The 9090-nt window shown below is 37.2% G+C and overlaps 1 pseudogene; it reads right to left on the bottom strand.

Annotated features, from left to right (window-relative positions):
- Nucleotides 1-7847: 7847 nt before the first annotated feature.
- LOC118021457 lies at nucleotides 7848-8008 on the bottom strand (annotated as a pseudogene).
- Between the last annotated feature and the right edge of the window lie 1082 nt (nucleotides 8009-9090).

Below are 9090 nucleotides of genomic sequence, written 5' to 3'. Positions count from 1 at the left end.
AGTTGGCACAATTTTGGTGGTAAATATGGTTGGTTCTGTAATGTGAAAAAAGAGTTTGCCTGAGTATTCAACCTGTCAGTAGCAGAGGCAAATGCCGACCCCTGATATATCACCATTCTCTGGGGGAAAAAAAACTGGCTTGGCAGTGGTAGGTTTGTTAGGTTTGACCCCTCCTCTTGCAGAGACACGGCACTTTACTGTTACCAGAAAACATACACATTCTGGGTATGGATTTGCCTGCTGTAGTAGTTCTGTCAGTACTACTTTTTTTTTTTTTTTTCACTTATGAATGCTTTATATACAGCCATGGCATTTCTTATAATAGTGCCTTTGACCAGAGGACATGCTTTTTATAAAAGAAAGTGAGAATACCTGCTGTGACCGATGCTCCATATTTCAGTTTTTTTTTAGTATAATACATTTGCTTATCAACCTGAGATGGTGTCATATCCTGATGGTAATTTGTGAATCGTCTGTGATTGTGACACAAATGTTTCCCTACACAGAGGAGAGAGTGGCTACTGAAGGGTAACGCGCATAGATGGTTGCAATTATCTTCCCTCAGAACTACTTTCCACCTTTTTCCCTTTTGCTCTCTGTCTTGGGAAACTAACATGTATGGGCTATATGAAAGGGCTCCCATGTCATCTGGCTTCAGGTCTGATTCAGTCAACAGTGAGCCCTGCAGAGAGAGCAGAGGGAAGGAGAATGATGAGTGAGCAATACTGGGATGTATCCCATCCTGATTTCTTCTCTTTGGTTCTCGTTAGTTTGGCTCTATCCTTTCACTGAAGGTCACAGTTTGGCTCTCTTTAAAGTTGGTCCTTTCTATATGATTCTGTTGGGTTTAGGTAACTGCTCCCTGCCTTTATCCATCTGGGCTTGGGGTATTAGCAGCACCAGTCTATTTTTTCTAATTTCTATTAATTACTCTGTCTCCTCATCCACTTAGGTTTAAATGTGGTTAACTGTCCACCATTACTAGTCCTGGGGTACTGCACTGTCCCTTGTGGTATAACTTTGTGCCCCAAGTGTTGTAGATAGTGCCTTGTTAATTATTATTGCATTATCCTAATTTGAGCCTGATACCTATTTTCTGTGGTGGTCCTGACTTTTACAATAGCAGAGGCCAGATTACAACTGAAAGAAGGAAAGAGACAGTATCTTAGAGCTCATTATGATATTGCTCTTCAAGAAGGAGCTGGAATCTAGGAAGCTACTGAGATACACCTCTCAATTTTGGAGAAAGAATCAATAACACACAATCAATTAATATTTCTTGTGGATATGGATAGACAAACCAAAGAAATTTAGCAGTTTTGAGAGAAAAATACAGAGAAAATCAAATGATATATTCAAAGCACTACTGAGAGAACTTCAAGGTGATATAATACTAAGTAGGAGGAAAAACAGGTTACCAGAATAGGAAAGACAGATATTAACTGAACTTTAAAGGATTATAAACAAGGAGAGGACAGGAGAAAAAGAGAAAGAAGAAGTGGGGCAGAAAGCAAAAGAAAAACAAAAATAAAAATCTATCAGAAAGATCTACTACTTAATATCCTGTCATATTCAAGCTTTCAGACAAAGATATTCTCTTGAAAGGTTTATGCCATAATGATGTCCCTCCTTGGACTCCAGGGATACAGGCTTAAGGCACATTTTAAAAAGTTTAATTTCACTAATCTATTGATGGAGATACTTCCTTTGGAATAAATTTAGGGACAAAAAGAATCCTTATCACAGACAGACACTTTAATGGTCTAAGTAATTCCTCCTCTGAAAGAGGCAGGGACTATAGCTACCATGAGTTAGAATTTAAGATGTTTGCTCACAAAAAATACTGGCAGCTCAAAGAAGAAATGGAAATCAGAAGAATCTGAAAAGTATTGTTTTCAAGTAAGATGTTGTAGTTTGAACTGCCACAAGAATGAATAAATAAGCTCCACAAGATACTAAAAATCTTAAAGGACACTGAAAATATGGACCATAGATACAGGTAGATTTCTACCCAATCCCCAAACCACCTCTAGATGTGGTAAAACAGTTAGAAAATTAAATTTTTTAAGACTTTCCCCAATTAAGTTTATGTGCACAGATCACAGACTACAGATCAGTAACTATATATTCTGCTTTACCTAGGACACTCTGGTTTATCTTTGTCTTTCCAGAATCCTGCCTATTTTAGGATGTGTTCCCTCCACCTCATTCTTTCTCAAAAGTGGCTCAATTTGGGAGATAAGTTACACGGGCATTCTTTTTTTTTTTTTTTTAAGATTTTATTTATTTATTTGACAGAGAGAGACACAGCGAGAGATGGAACACAAGCAGGGGGAGTGGGAGAGGGAGAAGCAGGCTCCCCGCTGAGCAGGGAGCCCGATGTGGGGCTCGAATCCAGGACCCCGGGATCATGACCTGAGCCGAAGGCAGACGCTCAACGACTGAGCCACCCAGGCGCCCCATTATATGGGCATTCTAACTATAAAAAAACTAGCACAGAATGACTGACATTCAGGCCAAAACGTTTTCTCTTTTGTACTTAGGCTTCTTTCTGTGAACATCACTGAGCTACTCTTAGGATCTTTGGCAATGCTAAAGATTAGGTCCAGAACTATAAACTTGTTTGGGATGATGGCACTAGGAACTAGAGATTCTATTGTTTCTTCGAAATGTCCCAAGTATAGGGACCATGCTTAAGTTCTGATAGGGATATGACTCCTTGTTTTTAGGGTTAGATTTTGCCTCAAACCAAAAAACCCTCATAGTTTCCGCTCCTATGAGGGCTTCAAATAGCATTAATTCCCTCTCCTTCCTGTCTGTCCATCTATATGTGTATTTATGTATGCATGTATCGCTCTATCATCTATTTTCTTGGTATCCTCATCAACACCCTTTATTTGGGGGATCATATATGAAGAGCTTTTTCTTTGTCCAGGTGTGGCTCTACTTATGGAAAGCCCATGTGAAGTCACCTTGACTTTCTGGTCACAGCACACTAGAGCAATGCAATTGGTAGCACTAGCTCAGCTCCTGGGAGAGCTGCAGGATAGCAAGGATGGCAAATTTAAAACAGAAAAATGCCATTTTTGAAATGAGGACACATTCTAGTTGAACATAACTATAACTTCAGAAAGACATTTTGTTGTTGTTTTAAATTCATGGTAATTGAACTTCTTGTATGTTGACTTTCCTCTCCACGGGTTAAGCCAGCATGGCCATTTTGAAAGATTTGCTCCTCTGTGACCTGAAGAGCAACAGACATTTCAAACAGTGGGCTCAGAAGCAAAGCATACTGTGTATGGAAAAATGACTAAAATGTCCTGAAAGGATTTCCAGTGTAGGGCCTTTGGAGAATTGTTCTAGCCTTGTACATGCTTCCCTGCAAAAGACTCAGATTTGAACACAGAGAAACAAAGGAAAACAGAAACAAATCCTGTCATTAAGAGATTAATTTAAACTATCATCTGAGGGTTTCTTGTGCTTCTTTTCATTTTTGTTTTGCTGGTTTTGTTTTATTTTACTTTACTTCTCCCTCTTATACTTGTATTAACATTGAAGAATTCAATTAAACCAGTTCATCAAATGTATTAATCTTGGAGAGAGCCTTGAGCAAATGGGGAAGGAACTCTTGCCTTTGAGGAACACCCTGAGCTCCTTATTTGATTTATAGCTTTCCCTTCCCCATTTGCTCACCCCCCAATTCCTTTCTATTTTTTAGCTAATTATTTCCTAATTGCCAAATCTAATGGATCATCCTAGTGTTTATTGTTTTCCCTCCCTCTGGCACTGAATGGGAAGTACCCTTCCTCCCCTGATTTCCACCACAGAAGGTAGGTCAATGTCTGACTTTTTGTTGGTCTCCTTTTCTCCATGATGGGATTATCTTTCCCTCCCTGCCCATTAAGCAATATTCCTCCATGCTATCATTCTTTCTCTTCCCAGCTATACTGCACTGGGACAATGGCATCTAGAAACTTGAATCTTTACTGAATTAAGTTTATATTAATTAAACAACTGGAAAAAGCCAACTAAGTTTAAAACATCCTACATTTTAGAAAGCACTCAAGGGCTATGGAAGGAATGAGGAATAGAATAAATGAAATTTCAAAAACAGAAAAGACTTTCTGAAGTAAAATGATAATGCTGACTACCACCATCCATCTTTTTCCTTCCTGAGGATATGTGTCAATCCTTGGTATAGACTGATAGTCTGACTTGGACTTGAGAGCCTATTCTGGGGTAGAGAAAATCCAAAAACTTTTTGTGAAAGAGAGAAAGTGAAGTGAAGAGCATTGGAAATTGAGAATCCTCAAATATGTCTGGTTTGCCCAAAGAATATTTATTTGCTAGGCTCTGAGATTATGTAGAAGGTCACTGATTTATTCCAAAATCTTGTAAAGGTAAAGTGAAATCTTCTAGAGTTTCATGGTGTTTAAAAAACAAAGATCTATTGGGAGGAGGGATTGGAGTTGGAGAACATGGCCAGTTATCCAGTTAAGGCATAAGCCATATTGTGAAGATACCACAGTGTAGGAAGCTAGATAGGTAGACTGGAAAACTGCAGGGAAAAGCTGCTCACCCAAAGGACTGCGGATTCCAATGTCTTTAACGCTGAAAAATCAGATATTTAACCAGACACACAATCAAAATCATAGGAAGACTATTTTCAGAGAAAAGGGGTGAAATCACATATAAACTGTGACTTACTAAATTACAACCTACATCTGACCCAGCTTAATTTGTATAAAGAAATCACCTACTCTGAAAGAAGATAATATCTTACAGATTCTTATGGTTATTTATAAATGTCTAGCATCCAAAAACAACTACAACAACAAAAAATAAAAACTAAATTTGCAAAGAGGCAAGAAAATATGACTAATAATCAAGATTAAAAATAAAAGGAGACACACAAATAATCCAGACTTAGGAGTTTGCATACAAATATTTTAAAATAAGTATAGGGGCACCTGGGTGACTCAGTTGGTGTCTGCCTTTGGCTCAGGTCATGATTCCAGGGTCCTGGGATCGAGTCCCTAATCAGGCTCTCTGTTCAGCAGGGCATCTGTTTCTCCCTTTCCCTCTGCCCCTCCCCACCATTGTGCTCTCTCTCTCACTCTCTGTCTCTAAATAAATAAATAAATCTTAAAAAAAAAGATTTTAAAATAAGTATAATGAATATGGTAAGTAAAATATATGGAAAGATGGCTCAAATAAATGAAAAGATGAAGATACTTGATAGAGAAGGGAATCTGCAAAAAAAGAACTGTATATATATTCTAAAGCTATTTTATATTAAATTGGGAATACAATGAATATATTTAACAGAAAACTAGACGTAGATGAGATGAGATGAATAATGAATCATATAATAAACAGCAACTTAACCAGATTCACCCTTCTTCAAATAATTTTCCCCCGTTTAATCAGAAAGACCATTCTAAAATGCAGATTTTATCACTTCCCTCAAAAAAAAGTTCATAGATTCTAAGTGCACTTAGGATATACAGTTAGTGTACGTAGTCTTTAATATGGTTAATACAATCCTACAAGACCACCCCTTTGTATCTTTCTGGAACACACTATTCACTCAGAATATATTACTTAAATAAAATATAAGTTTGTTAGTGGGACAGTGAGGAATCTCACCTACTAAAAATAGAAGATGTAAATATCAGTTTTATCTTGCTAAAATGATTATTTGGGAGATATTACAGGTTCTTTTCCAAAGGCTTGGCCAACCGAGAGTGATGTATTAGAAAATTGAGTCTAGCAGTACATTACAGAGTGGATTTTAGTTGAGATCATTTAATTTTAAAGATAAACTAAGTTATTACTTTAAAAAAAAAAGAAGTATAGACTGGGGGCGCCTAGGTGGCTCAGTTGGTTAAGTATCACTTTTTTTTTTTAAGATTTTATTTATTTATTTGATAGAGAGGCAGCGAGAGAAGGAACACAAGCAGGGGGAGTGGGAGAGGGAGAAGCAGGCTTCCCGCCTAGCAGAGAGCCCAGTGTGGGGCTGGATCCCAGGGCCCTGGGATCATGACCTGAGCTGAAGGCAGGTGCCTAATGACTGAGCCACCCAGGTGCCCCATCTGACTCTTGATTTTGGCTCAGGTCACGATCTCAAGATTGTGAGTTGGAGTCCCATGTCCAGCTCTGCACTGAGCCTGGAGCTTGCTTAAGATTCTCTCTCCCTCTCTCTCTGCCCCTCCCCTAGCTCTCACACTCTCTCTCTCTCAAAAGAAAAGTATAGACTGTTGGAATAGTACTAATTTCAATGAACTCAAGTTGAGAAATAATCTTCTTTCTTCCTGCAGCTTTCTGTGCCCAATTTTTTTTCAATGCTATATTCACAAACCCTCTGTGACCATTCCAGACTTTGGCAACAGAATGTTGATAATCCTTCACACAATTACAGTTGATATTTATCTTTCTTGGGAACAAAAGTTAAGTGTCAAAACCTCATTGAAGTAATTAAAAATTTTCTAAGCTTTAAACAGATTTCTGTATCAATTTTTGTTTGGAGTCAGAATTACTGATTTTACTAGTTGAGTTCCTCAAGACTAAAACCAGATTAAACATGTTAATTATGGAAGAGATAAATATAAAACATTTACAAATTCAGTTTATTAAAATGTAAAAGAAAAATTTCCGAAGGATGTATTCTTCTGATATAAAGCTGAGCCCTATTTTTCTTTCAAATTGAAAATTTTAATGACTTTTACTTCCCTAATAAATTGCATTATATAAAAATATAAGAATTCTTCAACTGTATTGAAGATGATTCTCAAGAACTGTTATGAAAAAAACTCACATTTAAAAAAAATTTTCTTAAAGATTTTACTTATTTTTTTTTAACAGAGAGAGACACAGTGAGAGAGGGAACACAAGCAGGGGGAGAGGGAGAACAGGCTTCCTGCAGAGCAGGGAGCCAGATGTAGGGCTCTATCCCAGGACCCTGGGATCATGACCTGAGCTAAAGGCAGATGCTTAACGACTGAGCCACCCAGGCTTCCCAAAAAACTCACATTTGAAATAACGCTAGAAATGACATAGCACTTATAATAATATAAGTAATGTAAGATAAATAGAAATATAGTAAAAACTTCCTTTAGCAGAAAAATGGCTTTGAATTTCTTTTGAAATATTTTTAAAATATATTTTTATCATTAATTTTACAACAAATAGACACAATGACTATTAAACTTTGATTATTAAAAGTATTAAGGAGGGGCACCTGGGTGGCTCAGTTGGTTAAGCATCAGACTCTTGATTTCGGCTCAGGTCATGGTCTCAGGGTCATGAGATGGAGCCCAGAGTCAGGTTCCATGCTCAGTGGGGAGTCTGCTGGAGATTCTCTCTCTCTCTCTCTTTTCCTGCCCCTACCCACGCCCTCCCCCCATGCACATACTTTCTCTCTCTCTCAAAATAAATAAATCTTAAAAAAAAAGAGTATTAAGGAATACAGATTCTTACAATGCAAATAATGGGAAATCACACACTTTCTCCAAAATGAAATACAGAGAAACAGTAGTATTTTCTTCTGGCAGAGTTTTACTGAGGTTATATTTTGTCCTTCTGCCTGATTATATAAGTTGATTAGATCATAGTGCTAATCAAACTAAGGTAGTAGTATATATAATCTTAATTGAAGCCATGTTGTTTCCTATTTCATTGGTCACACGAAATCAAACTTAAGGAGCTTGCCTGTACACTCTGTTAGCCGTGAGAAAGAAGTGGTTATATCAAAGCAAAACAGACTTTATAAAAATATCTCAGAATTTACGGATGCTGGGTAACTGGTGATATCACTACAATTGAAAGCTCTTATATGCATGCGCCTCTTCAATACAAAACAATATTCTTTCACACCAATTCATTTCCTATGCTAAGTGTAAAGATAGCTTTAAGTTGGAGTAAAAATTTTATATACTTAAATTTTAATTAGCAATAATCGCGCCTCGGATAAACCTCATTGGCTACGATACTGCCACTGCGCAAAGCTTATACTTAAATTTTAAATACATGCAAAATATACATTTATATGACTGTCTACTCAGGCAAGGCAGCGGTAAGACATATTTGCTTTTAAAAATGGTTTTATATGATATGTGATTTCTATGGCTGTTGGAGTCTGGTAGTTTTATTATGTCTTACAATGCCTTGGTTAAAAGGCATTAAAGCCCAAGATGCAATTTTAAAACCATAATAAATGTGCACTGTAATACAGAAGCTGAGTAATTAAACAAAATTCTAGCGACCTTACAATAATTTGTCAATATTATTGCTTTACATGGGTACATGAACTGCAGAGAATGTTTACAGAAAGTACATATGCAGTGCCTCTCAAGCACTCATTATACTTATTTTTATAATATCCTGCAGGTTAAGTGCTATCAGTTCCATTATTCATTTAGAAAAACTTAAGTGCCTTGTTCAGTTCAAATCATGGTTAAACCATACTATAAAACATCTTGCTCTACTGTATATGGAGTAATAATACATTGGATATGTCCCCACTGTGCAAGACAATGCACATATAAACTCACTAAAGCATAATCTACAAGATTTTTTTTTTTTACTTTTTGATAGAGAGACAGCGAGAGAGGGAACACAAGCAAGGGGAGTGGGAGAGGGAGAAGCAGGCTTCCCGTGGAGCAGGGAGCCTGATGTGGGGCTTGAACCCAGGACCCCGGGATCATGACCCTAGACCAAGGCAGACATTTAACGACTGAGCCACCCAGGTGCCCCTAAAGCGTAGTCTTTAAAGAGAATGTTATACTTATTCCTAACACTGGACTTAAGAATTTTTTATTTATCTATTTATTTAGATGTTTATGTTATCCATCTTTAATCATATGTAGATAGAGCAGCCTGTCATTCAGGCATGAGTCTTCATTTGACTCCCAGCTTTCACAATAGAGAATTAACCCTGACCACTTTACCTTACTGTTAAACCATATGGGATTCTCTGAATTAGTGGCATAAAATCTCTGCTCTGTGGGTACTTGCCAGAGAAGAGAAATTGGAGCTATTTATTGCAGGGACATTGTTGATGATAGTGTTCTATACATCGCAAGGTATAGT

Source organism: Mirounga leonina, unplaced genomic scaffold (assembly GCF_011800145.1).
Source record: "Mirounga leonina isolate KUSES-001 unplaced genomic scaffold, KU_Mleo_1.0 Mir_174, whole genome shotgun sequence".
NCBI lineage: Eukaryota > Metazoa > Chordata > Mammalia > Carnivora > Phocidae > Mirounga > Mirounga leonina.
This window is presented reverse-complemented; position numbering and strand designations above follow the sequence as displayed.